This window comes from Malurus melanocephalus, unplaced genomic scaffold (assembly GCF_030028575.1).
Source record: "Malurus melanocephalus ecotype Western Australia unplaced genomic scaffold, MMel_1.1 scaffold_87, whole genome shotgun sequence".
Lineage (NCBI taxonomy): Eukaryota > Metazoa > Chordata > Aves > Passeriformes > Maluridae > Malurus > Malurus melanocephalus.
Genome location: NW_026623319.1, coordinates 826,862 through 851,267, shown reverse-complemented (window position 1 = coordinate 851,267; position 24,406 = coordinate 826,862).

The following is a 24,406-nucleotide window of genomic DNA, read 5'->3' as shown; positions in this document are numbered from 1 at the left end:
CAAAGGAGCACTCCTTGTCTGYATCTTGCATGTTCCAGGTAACACCAAAGCCCTGTCAGGGTCACAGGGCCTCTGTCTGCACCTGGGAGGCTTCTGCTCCTTCCTCTTTTCCCTCTGCTTCAYATGTTTTTTGGAGCAAGAATTATCCTTGATTATATTTGTATAACAATTCCCACCACAGGGTTTAGGTCTGGTCAATGCCTCTAATTACTACCACAGTGCTGTTATTATTAATTAATCTGCAGAGACCTCCTGATCCCTTTTGGGTGGCATATTTTTAAAACCCATGACTATTGCCTGGATATTGTTTAATTTTAGCTCCACACATCGGATTTAGAGAATGATAAAACTGCCTTCTTCCTTCTGTGATGCCAACCCAACCCTGTTCTCACCGGAACTCCTGCCATTGCTTTCTCTGTCCCCCTTTCTTCTCCTCTCCCAACTCCAAGCAATGGGTTGAGGAGGGTGCCATCACCTCTGGAACTTGCAGATTAAAAGGCAAAAATYTGACAGTAAACTGCCAATGGCTCATTTACTGTTGACGGTGAGTCAATCAAAATCCTCCTTTCCCACTGCTTCCTGGCTTTCCCATCTGTGTGAATTCATGACCCGATTTCTGATGTGTTCCACACTGTTACTTTTTTCCCCTCAGAGTTTAATTGCTTCTGTTTCACATTTGGGTGCTGAAAAATTGACAGAAGCTGCGCAATTCCCTCCAGCAATGGATCCTATTTATATTGCTGTAAACTACATTTTGCAGTGATATGATTAGTAATAAAAGGGAGAAAATTAAACAGAAATTAGCATCTCTTTGTATAAAATCTGGCTATCAACCAAGTTTTACTCTAAGGGTCACAAGAAATGTTAATATTATTAAAGGCCCACCACAAAGCTCGATAAGTAAGGAAGATACCAAATGTGAGGAAGCTCTGGAAAGGATTGAGAATGAGCTGTGAATCCACAGAGAGCTGCCCCTGGACTGCTGGAGTGCTCCTCATCTCCAGCAGCCACCCTGAGGACAAGACAMAGAGACTCCAGCCAAGCACACTCAGAACATGCTGCTACAAATTTAGAGGGAACGTTGTGCTGCAAGTTGTTGGGCTGTGAACATCTAAGGATGTCGATAAGGCTAATGCCTTTTAAAAGACCAATCAGTATAGCTGAAAAGAAAAAGAAGAAAAGCTTTTGGGCACATRAGCCCATCTTGAATGACATTTCAACTCTTTTCTTTTCATTGGGTTTGAAATAGAGTCATTTCTTCTTTGTCAGGAAAGTGACTATAACATTTTTGTCAATACTTTTCTACCTTTTTTTTGTCTTGAAAACACATCTGACCTTTTATTTGTTGAATACTATATATTCAATAAATGAAAACTGATACATAACAAAAGCACGTTTTGTTTACTTGAACATACAGAGCATAGACTACTTGATAGTCATTTTGATATTATTTCTAAGTACTTTAATTTTTAAAAAGTTAACTGAGATKACATAGGAAAACACATAAGAAATATGAAGCTTAATAAACCTCAAGGCACTGATGTTTAATAGAAGGCTTTTCTTTTCTAATAAKTTGGTTTGATTGTGAAACCTTTGCATAACATGCTCTTGACTCACTCTACTGAGATAGACTCAATGCCAGAGCAATTGCCAAGGCCTGCATGGACTGATGGATACTTTWAATTYTCACAAGGTCACTGCAAAGTGCTGRACTCWSCTGAGATGTTTTGTAGGACAGGAGCAGGGCCTGTGCTGGAAAYTCAGTTCACCATTTCCAGTGTCATTAGATTTGGAGAATGTCCTCCATAGGTGAGGACATTCATGAGCAGAGCAAGTGCCCATTTTTGTTTGCAGTCTACTTGGTCAGGTAGCAGACCAGCACGTGCAGCTGGATAAAAAGGCAGCATGGCAAGATCTGAGAGCAAGACCTGCTGCTCAGTCAGATGGTACCAGACTCAGGCACCTTGAGTGAGGATGCTGTTATATGGACAAGCCAGACAAAAACTGCTTCCTGCACTGGAATGGATGTTTTATGGCTCTGATCAGCTTAGTAAGGAGCACTATTGTCCAGAATCCCTCTGCTAATACACTGCAATGTGATGCTAATACTCTGCCTAGTTCTCTTCAGCAGGCAGCTGCTCCCAGAGGKGAAGAAGTAGATTTATTCTGCCACCCACAGCACATCTAGGCAGGAAGTTTGGATACTCTTAYCATTCTACCAGCCTATTTTAGCTCTCTTTGCAGAAGGTAATTGCTGTGTCATGATGCCTGTGTATGGCTCTATGACTGTGCACATGTCTTTATGTGTCTGAGGCATGCACAGGCATTGATTTGTCTCAGAGCTGCTGTGTGTCACATRAAGACTCTGCTGAGAGCTAAATTGCTCCTCCCCATTTCAGCCACAAGGCTRTTCATACCTGGAGGTTAACAGCAATTTATCACCCAGTAATACAGCACCTCTCCAACATTCTAAATCCAATCTCACTACAAAATGTAGGGGTGGACATCCTCATTTACCTTCAACAGATGGGATCTGAGCTRTCTGTGAAGAATTTCTTTTTCCCTCCAGAAACGAAGTGATATTTATCACATTGACCCAATTAGAGATGGATGAGATGGAAATGGGATAAAGACATTGTACTGTTTGGTGAAAAATCAACACAGACCAGCACGATTTGGCAAGTATTGAAACCTGGCTTATGAGCCCAAGGCACATTAGTAAAGAATGGACAGTATCACTCCAGTTACTAATAGACATATCTTTTCATTAAACTTACATTAAATATTCAGAGAAGGACAGCAAAGTCAGGTTCTGTACAGGAAAATTAGTCCATTAGCAAATTATCTGGTCTTTTATTCCAGTAAAATCTTTTGGTTCTAAATCACAAGTTCTGGTTTTATCCTCCTCAGACGGTGGCCTTGCCAGGGAATATAACTACAAATAGACCACAGGCATGTCCCTAATCTTGCAAACTTCTCCAGAAACTTAGCTGTGGTGGAGGAGCATTTTTTACTGCCTCTCCTTCCTAATATATTCTGATGCACAGGTAAGTGGACAGCACAGGTTTGAGCTTTCAAGGGCTTCTGTGGTGCTGCATCAGCCCCAACCAAGTTCCAAAGAGGTAATGTCACATTTTCTAAAGATCCATGTCAGATTGGCAGCTTCTGGCAATTGTTAGTTTTTACTGTTGTTTTAGAAACTTGATTTGGTTCAATTCAAGCCTGAGACCCTGGAAGTTGTTCATGCATGTGCCCAGAAACTTCACTTGTGTCTTAATACCTGATCACAGGTGCATGTTCCTAACTCTGGAAACAAWGCAGTCTATCAGAGAAGGGACTTTTCTGAGGAAGAAAGAGAGCTGACAGTAAAATTTACAGGTGTGAGAATTTGGGTAAGTAACTTCACCTTCTCTGTGCTTTTATTTCCCTGCATTTGAAATGAAGGTGATACTTCATCAGGCTCTTTTAAGGGTAACATTCACAAATGACTGATGTGCTCAATAAACCATGACTGAACTGCAGAAAACTGACTGAGAACCCAGCATAAACCTGCTAATTAATCTGATCCAGCTTTTTCCAATGCAAGATTTCCTTGTACACTAAACACTCTGTTTCAGTCCTATTAAAAAAAAAAAAAAAAAAAAAAAAAAAAAAAAAAAAAAAAAAACCCAAAAAAAAAAAACCAAAAAAACCACCCATAGTCTTTTACCACCAGATAACCCAATGTGAGTGGAAGTGCTTCCTAGAGGCAAACAGTAGAAATGAGGGCTCCTGGGTTCTATTTTCAGTTCTGCCACTTACCCACTATTTGACTATGGTCGAAGCACCTACCCTCTCCACACCTCATTTCATTAAAAACAGATCAAGAGGGTATTGCAAGGTTATTATTTTTCTAATTACCCCAGAGTCCTTGCAAGARAGGCCTTTCAGGAAAGAGGAGAATTTCACAGAAAACAGTAATCCATCACTTAGTTGCCAAGAAATTACAGAACTCTGCAGARTGAACCATGAACAAGCTGTGTCATTGAAGCTTATTTTGACTTCTGTGTGACAAACACCTGAGYAAATCAACTGTGGGAATAAACATCATCAAAACTTATTAGCTAATAGGTACTAATCTCCTACAAACACTTGTATACTGCAGCAGGCAACTTCAAAACAGGGTCCATTGCAAAAAGACTTTTGCTAAACCAAAGTTGCTTTTTTTCTTGCCCATTGCCCAGTAATTTTGTGTTGGTATTGTGMGTATGTGCTGGAAAATGCATCATGGGACCTTCTATCAAATCGAAATTCCTTTTGTTTATGTCAACTGTGCCGGTTCCTCCACCCCGTGCAGAAGCAGTGGTGAAGTTTGATCTGTTTAGATGACATCATTCATACATTTCGTACTGCTCAGTTKGCTGGGGGCAGTGTCCCTGTCACACAGGCCTTGGCAAAGTTCTTGCACCAGAATGCCCCATGATCTGAGTCACTTTGTCTGTCCCACACCACAATTCACTATGTTTCATTTCTGGATACTCTGATAAAACTGGTGGAATTTAAAACTTTTAAGTCAGTTGCTTTGTCCTGTTAAAAACTATTGCAACTCTGCCTCATATTGGATATGTTCAACTATGACAGCTGTGCTGAGTCCTTTAGGACGTAAGATACTGTGCAGTAAAATGATCCAGCCAGGAGCCAGCACACATTTGTTCACTTCTAAAAATCTTCAGTATCAAAGACATCTGCCATCAACCCCAAGAAGAGCAAAGGGGTGGTTAAGTGCCAGAGGACTCTGGGGGCTCGGGGTAGATGTTATGAAATCTCAGCTGAAATTTTTGAAGTAATTTGAGGAGCTGCAATGCACACTGAAATCTCCTTCTTGAGCATCTCCTCCCAGTCTTCTACTGATGTTGTGTGCTTCTATATATACAGTGCTGAGAGAGTGTTTGCTCACCTTYGTTCGCTACTTTGAAAACTATTTGTACAAATAGGATTTTACAAATTACTGCTGGAGTGGCAGGTTCAAGAACCACTCAAACACCTGCCTTTCTTACAGACTCTGTAGTCCTACTGAAGCTGACAGGACTACTCACGTGCTACAAGTCAAACACAGACTTAAACAGCTATTGTGTGAAGTCCCAGCACAGCTGAAGATTGTATAAGAAAAGTAGTCACCCGTGACCTCTGGTCTCAGGCTGAAACACTCAGTTGCCAAGAAATGCAGGTATTTGGGAATTAACTCATCTAGCATCAAATGAATTTCATTATCTTTCCACAAAATGAGATGATGTTAGTGTGCAGTGATTTTAATGCCATTTACCAGAATTAGTTTCTGCTAATGCAAAAATCTCCTTTCTTGTGTATTACAGTAAAGCAGAATTTGTCAGATTGCAGAGAAACTGGGCACTTCTGCTTTTGATTTCTGATCACAGCTCTACCTTCCTCCACCAAGAAAATAGAAAATGATTAGTCATGTAGTGCCTATTGATTTAGTAGTCTTCATTTTAAAAATTATGTTTCTCAGTATTCTTTTTTTTTATTATTATTACTGAAGCAAATTGTAACACACTGAATTGKAAATTGGTTAACTCCTTCCTATCTCTGCTTTTATAGCTCATTTTCTCTTTGATTGAACAAAAGCCATAAAGTGAGAACTGTTTTCTCTAAACATAGGAAATAAAAGACAGGCTTCATAAGGATGTGTCATGCTCAGGTTACTTKTGCCTCTTTCATTCTCACCATCCCCTGTAATTCCTTCTCTTCCTTCCCAACTCTTTTATCATAACCTTTCCAGGAGAATATTAGCAGAAGCATAGAGGAGGTAAGTACTGTAACTGCCATAACTGATAGTGAGGGGACTTGGCTAAACTGTCACATGAACCGTATTTTCTATTCCTTTGACAAGGGGGAAATAGCAGTCTGGTTCAGAGAGGCACTAGCTAATCTCATAGTCTGGCTTCCCCTCTTCAACAGGGAAGCTTTTTTTTTTTTTTCCTTGCTTTTCAAGGAGTACCGGGAAAAGTGCAAAAGGGACTGCCTTTTGCATTCTATGGATATGTAATGATTTCCAGTGAGGCAGGCTCTGCAAAAGGGAGAACATCACTGAAAGAGAAGAGGGAAAATCTGTAAAGGTCCCTGGCCTACTTTTCTCCATTAAAAAAAAACCCAAAAAACCAAAAAACTTATGAACAACAGATGGATCTCCTAGGTCATGAAACCCATTCTCTCAAATCATAAGTAATATGTCATATAAATCTTCTTAAAATTATTTGTCTAGCACCCTAGAAACCACTGCACTTTCCCTCTTGAATGATCTTTCTAATGTCCCTTTCCTGAAATACCAACAACAATCAGGCAGTTAAGAAGATTTGGGTGCAAGAAATTCAGGACAATAGAATGCCTGATCTGCCTTTGTATTGGGACAGGGGAACTTAGGTGAAAGAAAATCATCTTCATGGAACTAATATGTATGGGTTTGGGGCATAGCAGAAGACATAGAGATTTACTAATGGATTCTTGAGGCAAGAGGATGAAAGTGCCAATCCATCCTGGACAGAAGTGGTATCAGATGCTGCTTAGAAGAAAGGAGTGAACTCCTGCTAGAACTCCACATAAAGARTCTGAGCAATTACTACAGAGTCAATATGAATTGCTATGGTTGGACAAAAGTTTCCAATCAAACTTTGTAAGAGTGAAAATATTGTTACGGTCAGATATCTAGGACTGATGGAATYTTAGAGGGGAACTCTAAGAACAGCAAAATGTGGCAGAGGAATGAGAAGAGGGGGGTTTTGGTATTTGTGTGCTGAGTTTCCAATAAAATCAGACTCCAAGAAGGATGAAGGAGGAGAAATCTACAGAATGAATACTATGCTTACTCAATGAGGAGTGCAGAAGTGGAGTAAGTTCACCAGTGGGTATTAAGCCAGAGTAATTGTCCTAGATATTAGTTCAAAGATTTGCTAAACCATTTTTCTTATTTTCATGTTTTGCYCAGTGACCTTCTTTTAGCCTTTTTAACAGACAAGGCTGGGACAGCTAGGCATATATGCTCTAACTTGTAAAGATAAATAGATTCATAGAATTGTTAGGTCTGAATTGTATCCACAGCATGAGTGCTCTAGAGATGTACACTTGAGCTCAGCCAGAAGTAAGGGGCTTGAAACAGGGATTTCTGGGTGAAAATCTCTAACCTGTGCCATGCAATAAACCAGGCTTCATGACCTAATAGACATTTCTGGTTTTAAAATCAATGTATCTATGGGGAAAAGCCATCTGTCCTATGCTTTGMTTTTTCTGCCAGTCCATTATCTCTCTAGGGTATCTATATTCAGCTTTCAGCAGCCTCAGACTTGAAGGCTTTTAGTGATTATAATTGTACCACCATCTTGCACCTTCAAAGCTTTTGCAGGGAAGCCTCCAGGGACTGRAGTGAGGCAAAGTCCAGTTGCAATTCCAGTTTACCAGTTAAATTGTAGGCTGACTGATTGCAATGGTATCTGTCATCGGCACAGAACAACAGACAGAGCTGATTCCTGAGAACAAGTTGATGCAGAGACTTCGTGTCACTCAGAGCTAGAAAAGGCATTAGAAATCTGAGAGGTCTTAACAGCAGTCTCAGGCTGTAGTTTCTTCCATTTTGTGCTCACAGTTCACCAGCAGTTTAATAACAATTCTRTAATCCTTGTCCTGTACCTTCTCCTTAATACCTTGAGCCAGATTTAGTTAAACCAGTGATGTCTCATTGCCTGCAATGGGGCTACTTGAAATTTGCATACTCATAAGGGGAGAATCATGGCTCTTTTCTCCTAGTCCCTCTTTCACCTCCACGAATGCTCATTTGTTATTATTTTTTAAGGTTCTAATTCAACCAAGCCATAGTTTCCACTGCCTCCAGAATCAATATTTTCTCTGTCTTTTGACAATTTTTTTTTATTTTATTTTTACATGCAGTCTCCAAAAGACTATAATTTACAGTTAATACCATGCAATCAAAGACAATGGCAGGATTCCTGTGAGCAGAGCAATCCTGGCTTCCTAATCATGGCTCTCATGCTCTACAGAAGAATTACAATCCTGCTCATGGAACAGCAAATACCTGTTCCCACAGACACATGCAGTATTTTACAGGTGTATTCAATGAGGGAAATCTACACCTCTCTTTGCTCAGAAGGACTTGGCTACATAAGCTAACAMCCCTACAGAAAGGCACCACGAGAAAAGAAGATTTTTGGTCTGGGCATGTTTTAGTCCATACTGCATTTTTGTGGGCCATTTGTGTTCAGAAAGGATGTCCTCAGGTGGGCAAGGTGATTTCTAGCACCATTTTGTGACAAAGGCAAGGCGTACAGTGACTTCAGCAGGGCCCTGCCTAGCAACTGATGCAAGATGAATAAATTCACATCTCAGAATCTGCTGACTAACCATTTTACAGAGTAGTCATACTAAGTGTAGTTCCTGCTATGTTTTCCACTAAGAAGACAAGTCCCACTGAATAGCTCTGAGTGCAGGAAAATAAAAACAGCAAAGATAAGGGCTGCTTTGGTTTGAGGTRATTCTGCAGGACTCAAATAAAGGATGAACTTTGGTGGAAGCATGAAGAATCTGCCCTGAGGCCTGGGTGGACAGAGCACATGGCTTAAATGCTCCTGTTTTTGGACATACCTAGCCCACACAGGTATTCTATTTGTGCAGGGCTSTGAGTGTCTCTGGTGCTAGAGAGGGTGAGAAAGTTGAGTTTTGGTGAAAGGAATCTGGGTACACCATGGCAGTGATGCATTTTGTTCTGCATTATTCTCTCTTAAGCACTGTCTTTCCCAGCTTGCAATGGCTTTGTTGGAGGACAATTATCTTGGCTAAATGAAAAYTACCAGAATGTGTCCAGGGTCAAGTAAAAAGCAATATACAAAGCAGCCAGAAGTAAAGGAGTATCAGGCAGGGAACTGTCCAATTCCTCAATTTCCATGAGGCCAAAGACATTTAATCTGCAGCTGCAGCAACAGCTATTCCACTGGTTGTGGAATGGAGGTACCAGTGATCTAATTCTTTTACAGAATGAGATCAAAAGGAACACCCTCAGGGCATAGCCTTAGGGTGGTTTGGTACTCTTGRGAAATGGCTGGAGTGTTGTGAGAGCAGTCTATTCTCAAGCTGTTTGTCACTCTCAGAYTCCCAAAGGAGGCAAGATTTGGAGCAGAATTGCTGGGAGCTGCTTGGCCTATTTCAGAGCAAAGCCATGGACTTGGTATACTTTAGACAAGTCCTAGGCAAAACTGCAGGATTAGCCCTCTAAGCTGCAGTGGCAGTAATTCTTGGGAAAGCAATCCTAGAGACATGCTGGAATGGCTGACTTTCATATTTTATTTTGCTTCACTCAACTTATGTCAAAATGAGGTCATAGCACATTTGGGGGGTTTTTGTTCACATGTACTGAACAATCTCGCTGCAACCAACCTTTTCTCAATGAACCTGAAGATTTTGTATCTTCAATTGCAATTCTCCATAACTACTGGATGCCATGCCATTTTATCAGTGTTCTAGTAAGAAGCAAAAGTCTGTTTATTTTGTCTTCCACTTTTAAGCAAATATAATATGACCTAAAATCAAGTGGCTCCTTAGTTTTTCCTTTTTATGTTCTCAAAGGAATATATAGAGAAAACAGAGTTCTACACATCAGAACAGAATGTTCTCCTACAGAATCTCATCAAATGACTGTCAGGAAAAAGAAATCCCTGTCTCACCTTAGAAGAGGTTGTCAAGCAATGAAGATGTGCTATTTCCCCCAGTTTTACTGCTCCTGTCCCAAACTCTGTCTCAAGAAGTGTTTACATCAAAAATGGCTGAAAATTGGGAGAATTTACCCAGAGAGACATTCAGTACATGCCCTGTTTCCTGTATTATTCCCTAGCAATTTGCAGCAGACTACTGTAGAAGAACCAGTATCAAACACACACAGGAGTCACATTAGGCGACACACAAGGGAGATGTAAATAAACTGCAGACAATCCAGAAAAGGTGCARCAGAGCTGTTGCAAAAATTCAGAGCTCCTGGCTTTGATACGAGTTTCAGTGAACGGCAGAGTGTATCTTTGAGAAGGGCAACCCAGGGAGAGAGGATAATGCTTAGTATATAGTGCATTCAAGAGGAACTGAAGGGGAACAAAGGCATGGCCGACAGTGTACCCATGTGCTGCAGACAGGCAATTACTCTATAAATCACAGTTAAAGGAGACCTCTACTAGCTGGCACCTACCACAGTCCCTCACCTCTCTGAGCATCGCTGCTGTGATCACAGGCAAAGACAGACATTTGGCAGGACAAAAACTGGTGAGTACAGAGACAGAGAGGTCAGCATCAGCACTAACACCCCAGGACCACAGGTGCTGRAAGAGTAGGGGCATCTCTGCAGACTGAAAGTGCCTTGAGGGGACAAGTTCTCAAACTGATGCAGACTAGATGATGGGATATCTGACCTGAGGCGGGGTGGCCACAAGGGCACGATAAACTGTTCTTGAGAAGCACGGGCTAAACCACTTATCATGATGGTTTCATTGCAGGGAACAGTCATGCACTATTAGTGCTGAAAGATTTCCCAGCCCTAACGGCTAGGATTTTAAGAATCTATTTAACTTTGATAGTCTATAGCCCATCACTGGAAGTCTGCTTAAAGGTGTGATTGCTCTTCTTTGTATTGGAATTGCTGACAGATTCTTAACTATTATGGTGCTTACCAGCAGTAACCCATTTAAAYAGAAAGAAAGAGGAGAGCATAAATGGCTTGTGCTGTTTGGATTTGATTTACCCATCAGCAAAAAAAAAGTTCCGTGTATAGATCCTTGCTACACTACCCAGTCCATGAGTTTTCTGTGCTCTTTGTATACCAATATACTATAAAGTTAGAAAATGTATTATCCGGGAGGAAGGATGCTATGCTGAAGGGAATTTTGGTGCTGGTTGTTTTTGAGCTGCAATATGTGGCATTGTAATTCCGTGTCAGTGATTTAAATGCACAGATAGAGTTGGTGACAGCTTAAATGGCTCCAGCCCCCAGCCTTCCCTCACCCCTCCTCCCTYCCTGCAGTACCTCTCTCTTATGGATGGAAAGCTGACAAGTTCTGTGCAGGAACAAAGAAGAGTAGGAGAGTAGGTGGAGAGACCGGTAATTGTTTAGGGTGTTTTTTTCCTAGTGTTGTTTTAAAATATGAGSAAATACAGAGACATTCCACCTTCATTTTTTCATGCTGAAGTGCAACTAGATGTGAATGCCAAGAGAGACTGGTTGCAAGGCCATGTACCCCATTGCCCCTGCCCTCCAAGTGGGAGGAATGGAGAGAGAGAGAGAGAGAGAGGGAGAGAGGAGAAGGTGAGTAGCCCTTCAGGCTGCTTTCGTCATCCTGTGCCTGCTCTGCAGTGACAGGTTTCTGACAGTAGACAGCCATCTCTCTAAATCAATCATCGGCTTTCTTGTTCCTTATTCCCCTCCCACCTCCTGCTARTACACAGCAGTGCCCAGCACACTGTGACAAGAGGCCTTCAGGGGCTGGCTCTCCCCTCCTGAATTACTGCAGGTTAGCTAGGGGTGCTGGTCTGCCTGCTTGTTTGGAGCTACTCAAAACCATGCGATGGTCACTACCCGGATCTTTAGCAAGGCTGAACAACAAAGTGGGCAACTGCAAATGCAGCTGTTGGAAATGATCATTGTTTMTCTTTAGATTCTTACAACAAAGGCTGTCACTCAAGTCCAGAGGGGCAAGAAGGCAAGTCAAGGCTGGAAAAATACAGGTATGCACTGTGCAGTATTGAATCCCACTGGGAAATAAGATATTAGAGCATCTTGTTATCATTGCCATCCCTATTAATAATATCGGTGACTTCAGGTACAACCTCAACAACTCTGGAATGGTCTAAAAATACTGAGTGATGGATGGTGCAGTACCACACTCCTGATTTACATTTGTTAGAAGCAAACAACCACAGCTCACAGAGAGTAAATATGTGATGCTGTCATCACTAACTGGTGGGGATAAAAAATGTATTACCCTGCTCTTTATCATGTACCCTGACTCTATTTACACTTTCTCTCTGTCATGCATGCTGATATAGATATAATGGAAATGGAAAGGGTATGGAAAGAGTATCCATCAGAGAGAGGCAAAGTCAGTGACTCAGGTTAATCTTGTATCTTGAAAAAGTCAGTGGTAGGTGCATATATTTTGAATATCAGTGCTTCATGAGGTCACTCCTATCACAAGTTACATACTCAACTTTTTTGTATTAGACAGGTAGCTACATAATGTACAGGATAAAAAAAATCCTTCTGTAAGACAAAAAGTAGGAGACATTCATGAGTCTGGCACTATATGCAGTAGCAGATTTCCAAAGCACAGATTCATTGCATCGARCTTCAGCTACTGATATTCAGCATCTGAGATAGAAACCTTATTCTTCTAGGCTCTCTCTGCAGTCAGGGGAGAAAAAAACACCTCCAGAGTGGAAAGCAGAGTTTCAATAACCTTTAGCTTTCCACAGACCATACCTACAAAGAACCTAAGACAAACATATCCTAGCTGAGGCATCTCAGTTAAGTGCCTAACTTCAAGYGAGATGACTCTAGACTGATTTCACCTTGCAGGCTGCCCTCTCTACACTTCTGACAAGCAGATTCTCCCCTCTGGTAGCGTGACTGCTGCTGACTTTCTTTGAATGAGGAAGAGCGGGGGAAGTTAGGGGTGTCCTTAGTGGAGGGACAGCAGTGACTGCCAGGGGGGGAGGAAAGGCTCAGAAACTCAAGAGAATGAACAATGTGGTCAGGGACACTCWCAGCAGARGGTCATGKGGGGAGCTTGAAGAAGKGGGGCACACAGCTGATGAGGGCTGYCTGTGCYGTCTGGATGGATTAGGGTTACAAACTGCTGCAGACTGGAGGGTGTGGCACCTGGGCTCTGACCAGCCCTTGCCCAACCACAGTTTTGGGGCAAGAAGAGCTGTACAGAAAAAAGCTCTGCCAATCCACCTTAATGACAAGACTCAAATTAGTGACACTCCCAGCTGCTTGTTTAAAATGACAATGTTTTTATTAGTGCTGAAATAGAATGGGAAAGGGAAGGARTGTTGTGTAAAGTGTGTGCTGGCCTTTGTGCCTGCTGCTGGGGGTGTGATCAACAACACCAGCTGGCAGCTCTTTGGTTAAGAAAAAAAAATGATACAGTCCTGAAGATTGCAATGTGAACAAGAGCAAGCAGAGCACTCATCACAGGAAAAACAGCTGGCAAGGGACTGGCTGTGAAGGCACAATTTACAGGCAAAGCCARTAAGAATTTCCTCCTGATGCACAGGAAGTTCTCTCCATCACTCCAGCTTCCCTACACACTCTTTCTTGGCCTGCCACCACCCTGCTTTAGTGGAGCAAATGCAGGTATGTGGGGATTKAAAATCTTGGGAGACAAACTGCCTGTACTCCTTGGCCTGGATTACCAGGGTGGAACCATGGGGTGAGAAGTGGACAGAAGGCACTGCCACACACTGCAGGTTGGCATATTTGGTGATTCATGCAAGGTCTGGGATTTAGCAAGCAGTATCCTGTGAAAGCAGCTCATATACCAGAAAAATGCATGTGGTCCTGTCCGGCAAACCCCACTGCCATGGCAGCCTCAGGCTCCATCCAGCTCTGCAAATGTATTTCACACACTCAGAGYTCCACCTGCCATTTCTGTCCTGAAATCTGATGCAGTTTAGCTAATTTCACTCAGTTCTGCCCTGAAGCTCCCCAGTTTTCAGTTCTGCACCACAGAGATGATGTAAATCCAGTTCTTCCCTGCATCACCCTCAAGTGTTCTAGAAGTCATTTTATTTTGATCAAAGTCAGTCAGCTATGGCCAAACTATGTTTTGTGTTGTTTGTCACACACCTGTACTGATGCATTCACAGCATACTTATCACTAGARAAGATGAGCAGCTTTTCCTCCCTTTGATTTGAGATACTAATTAAACCTATTTTTATTGAGATTGAGGGCATTCAAAGCCTAAAGACCATCTTTGTTTCCTAAAGCCAACAAGGTGAGACTGAAGTAGGCTGTAGAAAGAGTTCATTAGCTCGGGAATGAACCCCGTCTCTGACACTGACCTACTCTATGACTTTGAGCATCTTACTTTACCATGCGTGACAAATAGCAATTAACTTGCTGCATACTCCACTAAGAAGTTGTTAGCATACACAGTGATGAGAAATGAAATGCAAGAACTTCGAAAAAATAAGCTGGGAGGTCAGATCTGAGCTAGAGTGCCTACATRTATCTTTAACTGAGTGATAACTCAGACTTTGAAAGAAAAAAGGTGAGTTTTTAAAAAAACTAAATMAAAAAATAATTGTGCAGCCTTTTAGGTCTAGATAATGGCAGCATGAGAAGTGGGATAATTAAATGATTGATATGATTTCAGAAAGAAAACGCAGTTTTTCTGGGCATGCACAAGGTTATCTGTGTCATTTAATTAACCTGCATGCAGGAGAGGAATTCTCTGTTGTTATCTCCTGATCCCAGTCCTGTGATGTCTGCTGGGGGTTATTTTTTGTTTTTGTTTTCTAAGCTAGGCTGTGGTTTGTTGCTTTTTCTTTTCCCTAGGGATCAGCAAGGAATCTCTTCCCGAAGAGATTGTTACAAAACAGAAAAGAAATATCTTTTAAAGATTCTTTAGACTGGCACTAACAGGGGAATGCTTTGTATCAGTTGTTTTGTGTGGTATAGTGATCAGGTTTCTGTCTCAATTCCTTTCCTGTTGTGGAGAAAAAACATCATTTTGCTAGATCAGCAGTGCTGGTAAGGGGAAGAGCGRTCAGGGCCCTGATCCTTCATCTCCACAATGTCAGCGAGCACTGGCCCCCTGTGGGGGTCCTCCATCAYCACCGATCTGCTTCAGCCCTTGTGTTCCCGGGCTTCAGCCCTCTCCTGCCTAACTTCACACACTGCAGCCCTTCCTTTCTGCAGCACTAGCCCTGAACAGGGACTGTGCTTCTCTCTAGAAACAAACTCCACTCTTCCCTGCACACTGCACCCCTCTTTTACAGCTGCCGCTTTATCAGGCTTTAATTTTATTTGTTTTTGATTCTCAATGTGCAGATGGAACTGTGCCTATTTACAGAGGGAAGCATGGGAGTCTCTGGGGAGAGAAGCAGACAGGCAGGGAGCTCAGGAAAGGACTGTAATGTGTGGGTCTGGGACAGCRGCCAAGGCATTCATCTTGTCAGTGAAGTTTGTCAAAATTCAGAACAGTCCTGGCGAGACCAGCACAGCTTCTTTGCTGTCATCCTTGGCAGAGATGCCAATGAACACCTCAGCCATGGAGACTCAGCTTCCTTCTATCTCCCMTGCACATCATGGAGGCTCAGCTGAAGGTGGCACAGGGTGACATAAGACCATCCKTAGAGTAGTTGCTCCKTCCAAAACACTGATCAATCCTATAYTGACATACAAGAAACACAGGGAGCTCRGGAATTGYTGCAAGAGTGGAAGAGTGAAGTGCTTTCAAATCCGGTYTTTCTGAAACACATCCCAAGCCAGCACTTCAATTGAAGATGTCAAGTAACAATATAAATCCTRAGAGCAATGAGTCTATGTACAGTAGACAGGCATCTACAGGGGGAAAGGGAGTAAAAGAAAGGGAGAAGACAGACAGAGAGATACATGCTGTAGAAATGTTTCTTAGAAGCTTTTGATGATATTCCTCTGTCTTAGTCAGGAAAACCAAGAATATATCTGAAAGCTCAACTCCCTTTCAAGCTTAAAATTCATCTCTGTGTCTTCCTGTTAGGTGTCTACGTACAGACTTAGTGTCATTGTGTATTTTTAAACCATCTGACATTTGGTGCATTGGCCCTCTAAGCAAGACATTAAAACCATAGTTTGCTTCTGCAAAGCCTCATTCACAGTAAAGGGAACTGGGGATCTGTTTGAAAGAAGTGATCCCTCCAATCTGATCTGAAGGAGCTCTGCACAGAGAAGTGGCAGGACTCAGGGCTGTCCAGCTCCAGTCTGTGAACTTCTGTTCTTATTCGGAGATTTTTGTGATTTCTAAGCTTGCTGATATTTGCTTTGTGACAGAACAGCAACAGTGATGGAGTTATATGGGACATGGTCATTGAGGCTTTGAGGAACAGCAGTGCTAGAAGCAGGTTCTAATGTTTAAAAATTAAAAGTTGGTGCTATGTCATACAAATTCATATCTCAACAGATCAGTTTTTGTGGTAGATGGGGCCACCCCACTGCACTGGATTCTGTATCTACAAGAAGAATGGGCTTTTCCCTAGAAAGGCTGATAAACTAGGAGGGAAACAGCCATGAAGTGATTTTTGCAAGGGCACAGCAAACCAGAATCAGAGATGCAGTTAAAATTCAAGCTTCCTGAGCCCCAGTCCCATCCATTAGAATATATTGCCTGTAATCTAAGTGTAGTGCAAACATCCAATTGATAAGCTTTTTACAACAGAGATGACAAAGTGGAAACTATAATCTCCTGGATATGCTGCTTTGTGGCCAGGAGAGGATCCTGTTGTAATTCTTTTTTTTTTTTAACCTAGAAAGAGTAGGCTGCCTCCCCTTGAATAACGAAATAGTAGAAGAGGACAAATTATATTTGTCAGCTCTGCCCACAAACCCCACACAGTATTTGACCTCCTGGTCCCTTTCCTGCTTCTATGAGATGCAGAGGACTTGCGTGGGAAGCGCGGTGAGAGGCAGGCACAGGAGTGCAGCCAGAAGTGAGCAGGCTATGTCATGATGGGGACTCATCACAACTGTCAGCAGTGACTTTGTACTACTGGGTCAGTCTCCTGATGGRGAATGGAGTGAGCCCGAGCAGTGGTGACTTTGCTGTAGCAGGCCTGGTGTCAATATTAGAGAAAGTCCTATGTAACTATGTAAGAAAGGCCCCTGTGGAACCTCCCCAGTCCTGGCAACCCTGCCTAGAGACCAGTGGCTCCCCTTCTTTCTCTTCTGAAAAAGGTGCAGAATGACTGTCCTATGGCAGGAAATGACAGACCAAGGTCAAGTAYTCTGTAGAACCAAAATGAGGCAATGGGATTATTTTGAAAATTCATTTAAGAATACAACTTGTGGATATTCTAGGGGTGACATCTTCAGATAAAATCATTATCTGCCCTGGAGAACAGCAGTCAGGAAAAGGATTATCAAGAAAGTATATATGAGCTACACAGGCACATTTCACTGCCATGAGATCTCAGTTTCCAGTTCACATGTTCCCAAGGGCTATTTATTCTTTTCAAAAGAATACTTAGTCAAAACTGGGAGCCTGCAGAAGGGAAGGAAATTTACAGATACAATCAGCTATCTCTTCTGCAGTTGCTTGCATTTGCAATAATAAACAAAGTCCTGAATGTTAAGGGATGGGAGGATCCAGGAGAGCCAGGAAWAAGTTTTTACCTAAGCCTTACACACAATGCGGTATTTTCAACAATATTTCTATAATAGAAGTGCCCCATTAGACTGCATACCCCAAAAGCAGCACAATCCCTTGTTCTGCTTTCTATTCTGAGACCTCATTGAAAAATTTCAACAATTTGGCAAACCTGCCATGGAGCACAAAGGTGTTGCRCTGCAAATGCGGGAGATGCAGATTCAGTGACAGCAGCACATGAGAAGGTTAAACGAGTGACACACACAATATGTGTGCCCTGACATTTGTGCAGTGCAGTGTTTTAGAGAAACWGAAGGCAGACAGGTTTAGCCTAGAGAGCCCTAGACAAGACTCCTTGAGGAGCATAGTTCAGGCTGAGGTACCCACTACAGACCGCTCTGACAGGAAAGGCCAGAGGCTTGTTGTTTCCCAGCATATTTCTGAGTCACTGAAATGCTAAAATAAGAAAGAAACAGCAAAATATTTGCACAAACTTAGAAATGTTTATTACCTCTCCATCTCCCAGTTCTATCCCTGTTCTTTCCATTTCCTTCTATGGCATGCCCATGACATGGGTTTCAGTGCCATCGGCAAGATGAAGGAGCCTGAAACTCCCTCCCTACAACCACTGACACTCACTCTCAAGCCTGCAGAGTCAGCAATGTTAAGAAAGCAGCTACAGAAGAGCATGTGACAATAAAATGAAGTTAATTTGCTGCAATGTGGTATTTAACCAGAAGAAAATAACAGAGCAGTGCCCTAGCTACCCACAACCCCCTGCACTTGACAGCAGTGACAGTGTCAGCTTCCATCTGCTGGTGTTACAGTGACACTTGCCATGCTAAACGCTGATTAGAATTAAAATGGAAATGACATCTACGTGCATTACTCTGCTATTAATCTTGATGCCCTACGTTTTATGTTGACAGTGGGCTTTTGCGGGGGGAGCCTAAAAAGACATAGGGTTGTAGAGTTGGGGTTTTTTGTGGTTGTTATTAAAGAAGCAAATGTGATTCTGAAAAAGAGCCTAACACAGTGAATTACAGGCTCTTGTTGTCTCTGAAGAAGACAAGATATTTGTATTGCCACTTGTTAGACAACAAGCCCAGTTTTAGAAAATACATGTATGACTGTGTGCACAGTAAATTTTTGCCACTAAAATGGAGATTTGATGTGACATTAGCATGAGTTTATTCAAATATTTARTGCAGGTGCCTGCAAATCATGTAGCTACCTTATGCTGTTAACTGACTGTACTATAATTGTGTACACAAGTGGTGTTCACAAATGGAGCATGGTTGATTAGAAAATGAGCCCTATGAGATGAGATTCTTTCTAACTGCAGTGGAGTGGCTGAATGGAGAAGTTCACATTTAGAGAAAGGTGTGCATCACTGTTTCAAGCCCATGGAAGGGTTAATTCACATTACACATTCTGGGATRTCTAAGGAATTCTCCAACAATTACTCCCTTTTGACTGATTTTGCCAGTGCCTATCCACTAGTTTACAGCTGAGCCTCAAAGGCAGGCCAATAACCTAAACAGTGGTTTAGGTTGGAAGGGACCTTCAAGATCATCTTGTTCCAGCTCCCTGCCATGGGCAGRRACACCTTCCACCAGACCAGGTTACTCAAAGTTCCTCCAACTTGGCCTTGAACACTTCCAGTATGGGGCACCCTCCCCTCTCTTCTGTGGTCTGCTTCTTTATTGATTTGTGTTGGAAGTCCCTTTCTTTGGATAACACCAAAACATCCCTTTCAGAAGGGGCAGATACAGGAGCAGACAAAATTTACTCTGCCTTAGATTAGGGCCTGTATTTGACCTGTCTCTTCAAGTCAAGTATCCTTGGTCGTCCCACAGAATCACAGAATGGGGAGTGGAAAATGTTTAAATTATTTCCGATTTTCCTGAAATTACCACGTCTTCCAGTTCTTACGCTGCTGATAAAAAATTTGGTTTAAAAAACAAAACAAACCACAAAAACCCTGGAAAAAAACCCCAAAAAATCCCAAGGCAGACGGTTTTTGCAAGGCACTTCAGGCTAAAACTAGAACAAAATTCAGCCACTTAGGGCTGAATTTTTGCTTACACAGCAAAAGGCAGTAACAAATTGGTTGCATGACAATTGTATGATGGAGAAATACAACTGTAAGGGCTGAGTGCTGTGCCCTCCTAGGCGAGATGCCTCACAGGGCTGCCTGATCCCAGAGACTTGATGAGCCCATCAGGCTCCATCAGTGTATCCAGGTTAACTCCTATCCTGGTAGCTCTGCTGTGCTCCATGAAGAAGCAGTTAMATGGCTACTGGAATCAGAGCCATTCTCCAAGCTTGTCCTTGCCAGCCGATCAGATTTGGGAAAACACATGCTTCACTTTCCCCATTCCTATACCTCCAGTGTGATGACWTAGGTGCTCAGGTTTAATAACACACATAATGCTATTTGCCAAATCATGACTGAATTCCAGATTCAAATCTATGAAAATCATATTCTATCATGATTTTGAATATGATGTTCTATCAGAATTTCTAGCACCCCCTTAACTTTGCCCCAAGCCCCTGGTTTCTCTTTCTTCTACAGAACATTCCCACCYAGGCTCCAGGCATGATGGATAGCTTCCCTCTTCCTTATCTCATCCCTRCAACACTAAGGCATAAGGAGGGGCTTGGAGGGGAGGGAAGAAGATGCCTRTAGTGCCTGTAAAGTTGAAGATAACGTTTAAGCTTTGTTACACCAATGAGGCTGCATTAAGCTCCCATGACCTTGAGTGAGAGCTGCAGCTTGGGTTCCTCTCCTAAAGACTTTAATAAAGTGAAAAATTGTTTCAATACAAAATGTGATATTGGGACATTGTTCGTGCATATATTGAGCTTAAGTCAAATATTCTGTGTCCTCAAATCCGACTGATTAATAATTAGAACGAGAAATTCTGTCTTTACTCTAATGTGTTTAGGAAAACTGATGGATTTAATTTTTTTTATCAGCCAAAAGTAAGAAAAATGTAATCTTTCTTAAAGTATCTAATACAACAATGCAGAATAATTAGTTTCTATGAAAATAGGCATAATGGGACTGAATAATAAATCACTTGCTGTTTTGTATCTGTCTGTCTGATGGAGGAGAGATTTACTATACAGTATAGTGCATGATGCTGTAGGAAATACCAGGCAATAGAAGAAATCTATAAGGGGATAAAGTATTTCCAGCTGTGCATTATAAAGGAGTGTTTCGTTTTGTGACAAATCCTCAGGGATAGGTCCAAATAATTATCAGGCAAAAGGCCGCTCCTCTTAGGATGCCAACTTGCCAAAACATGTTGGCCCCTAAAGCTCTGGTTCTGCATCCTCCATGGCCATTTATTTCAGTAGACCTGTGCACTCCCAGAGAGTTTTCCTCTACCCTTTTCTTCCACCTCTTTTAGTGCCTTAGACACGCTAATGCTGAAAGGGGCTGCTCCAGGCCCTTCTCCAGGCCAGTGCAATCCACATTTTGTAGCTGGACAAGCCAAGGCACAGGGAGATAAATTGGCATGGCCAAGGCTATGTGACAGGAGTGAGATGCCTGAGTCTGGATCAGAATCAAGTTCACTGCCAAAAGATTTAACCCAAAGCTCTCTGAATTGAATTGCAAGCAATAACTCAAATCTCAGGAGGAAGCTGGATTCCCCAGCTGCTAGAGCTCTATTTTACTTCTTCTAAGTCATAGTTTTTCTTAGTTTTCTGCAGCTTTTCTTCTAGGAAAGGACCCAGAATGAAAGCAAGTAGGTTGATATCTTGACTCTTATCCAGGTACAGTGATGAGGTGTCTGAAACAGGCTTGTTGCTGGGCATTATTATCCTGCTGCTTTCATTGTCTGCTGCTAGAACATCATCTCTGTGCTGATTCCATTTGGACTTGGCTCCAAAGGCATGATTTAGTCTGAGTCCTTTTCACTTTACAGGTGAGTTCCTTCTGATTTACGCTGCCAAGCCACAACAGAACCTATTCCTGTGGGTCTAGTCAATATTTCCACAAAGAGTATTTTTCTTCAATCCTGGCTTCAGCTTCCCTTCTTGGGAAGTCTTTTGAGACCAAAAACATGTTGGAAAAAGAAATATTTCCACAGTGCTTATGACCTGAGATGCAGTCCCATAGAGGAATCTCTGCTGTTAGATTCAAGTGCATAACTTTCCTTAGCCAATTTCACTCAGTTCATATGGAAATTTCAAAGGTCCATGTAATTCTCCCTGACTTCTCTGGAACACAATTCATGGTACATCTATCTTTTGTTTGGTAACGGTAAATGGTCTCCAGTTCTTTCATCTGATAGTAGAACATCTGAGAGTCCTTCCTTCTCATGAATTGTCAATGCACTATACACAATTAGTAGTGACCCTCAGGAATAAAACCAGTTAAACTTCTGCTTTTAGACTACAGTACTTCCAGAGTGTTTTTGATAGTTCTTTTGGTGGTTTTGTTGTTGCTGGGTGTTTTTGGTTTTTTTTTTGTTGTTTTTTGGTTTTTTTGTTTTGTTTTGTTTTTGAGCAAATATATGCAAGAAGGCCTTTACCTAGAACTCATAGACAGTTGTTGACATGCTCTGTAGTGGAGCATGACATCTGTTTAGCAGTACCTAGCAGCATTACAAACCAGTTTAGGTACAGAAAGAAGAAATGAGGCACCTGACCAAAACCAAAGTGCAAACCTAAGAAAATAAAAGAAATATTCACAGCATATCCAGGTATTCACTGCTTCAAGAATGAATAGAGGTACCTTATTTCCTAGCTATAAGACATCTCTCCAACAGATTACCCTCTACACATCTGCTTTAGTTTCTATTCCATAGAGATTCATGCAGGCCCAATCCTGCATTATCATCCTCAATTCCACCATAAAGTACTTTTTCCCTACACTCTTGGTATGCCAAGTCCAAACCTTTCCCATTTGCAAGGTCATCTGAGATTTATAGTTTAAAGGTGTGCGATCACTAAAACCAGCACTAGTTAAAAYATCAACAAGTTTCCTTTGTAAATAGCAAGCACAGTAATGAGTTCATGACACYTCTTTCAAAAAACTTATATATTGCTTATAAATGCCTGAAAAAGCAAGGAGAATGGGAACGATGCAACAATGATCACACCTAGAAAAAAGTGCCATCTCCAGGTCAGTATCCAACATCCCCCTCTACTGGATAAAGCCCAGACARATGAAGTGTTGTGTTGCAGGTGCAGCCCAGTCTGATTTGGTGCCTTTGCAGCATCAGTCTAGTGCTCCTGATGCTGTCCTTCTGCCTTTTCTATACTCAGGACCTTCAGAGCCTTGAGGCACCCAAGCTGGTAGAGATTCACTTGTCATCTGTTTCATGTGACAGATGTCCAGTGTGAAATACAGTGGTTGGGATAGACTTTTCAGAATGGCTCCTTCACTTTCTCACACCCGGTGGGGTCACTCCTGGCCCAGACTTGGACTTGTTTACCCTTTCAGCTGTTCCCTACCATAGGTAGCTGTTCTCCAGCTGCCACAAACAGTGTCACAGGAAAAATTACCACATAACATACATGACAAGTCACACCCACACTGCAGAAAAGGCAAAAATTTGCAGTGATGTGTCAAATGGATCATATTTGTGTATCACTCAACACTTACAGTTCATGAAAACTGACATCTCCTCAGCTGAAGGAAATGATAAATTACAGAGCGTGCAGATTGAGGAACTGACAGGCTGTGACAGTGGGCAGCCTATTCTCAGGGCACAAAACCAATGCTTGCCTTCCTCCACCAGGTCTATATACTTCCTATACAACTATATAGATAGAATCACTAACTTTAGGCTGTGCAGGTTGTAAACATCTCAGAGAAGATACCCAAGCATCCATATCTGCAGGTTGTCCTTCCCTCCATCTACAGATAACTATCTGCTCTGCTGTCTCTTGARCAGTTGTCCCAGTGAAGTGGAACTGCTAGAAGAGGTAGCCAAGTAGGCTGAGGGGTCAATCGCTGCTAAASGTGCAAGCCTGGAACTTCAGAGTGCCAGATCCAGCTCCCTCCTCTATCACTGACTGTGTGTACATTCTGTTAAATGAAACAGCAAAACTGTCCTGCCAAATGAAGTATCATGGGAATAAGTATGATAAACAATGCAAGCACTCAGATATACTAACCTACATTGATGTATTCTAACCTAAGCACCTTCGACAGATTAATAAAGGCTTTATGGAGCACCTGATGAAATCAATAAATAGATGTCTGTGGATTTCAGCAGGCAGTGGTTAACCCCCTGTGAGAGAACAGGTGGTGTCTTCATTGCCTCTATAGCCAAGAAATGATTGCTTTTAGACTTGTCCCTTGCACTTTGCTCTTCCCAATACACATCTCAAAATGTAGGAAGGATCTCAATCACTGGCAGGTTTGGGCCTAGAATCAGGTAGTGATATCAGGAAGGTAAAATAAGCTTCAACCAGCAAATAGAGGAAAGACAATACCAAGCTGAGACAGTGGAGGTTTAAGTTMGGTTCTCAGTTCATTCACAGATTTCCTGCATAATCTTTGATGAGAAATTTAGTTTCAGTATGCACCAGCTACTCATCTGCAAACTGAGGATGAATAATCATCCCCTTGCCCTTGCTTTCTATTTAAAATGTAAGCTCTTGGGGCTGARGTTTCCACTTATTGTTGACAACTCTACATCAGCCATGAAATGTTTCTCTAAATTGCAGAAAAACTGTTCCAGATACAGAATATCTCTACTCTTWGTAAACAGTCTAGCCCGGGTCCAGAATAGCCATGCACACTGAGCACAGCCAATCAGCTCCTCTGGACCCTGTCACAGGCACAGCAGCCGAAGCAGAGTGATGTATCAAGAAAGCAAGACCACTGCAGCAGTAGATTTGCATAGAGCTGTGTCCTGCTAAATGGCATCCCCCAATACAGATGTACTTGAGAGGTCAGTGCAGAAGTGCTGGAGCAGCTCTGTGGAAGTCAGCTCATATCGAGAAGCAACAGTGTTATTTATAATTTCAAATGTCTGGAGCACTCTAGCCC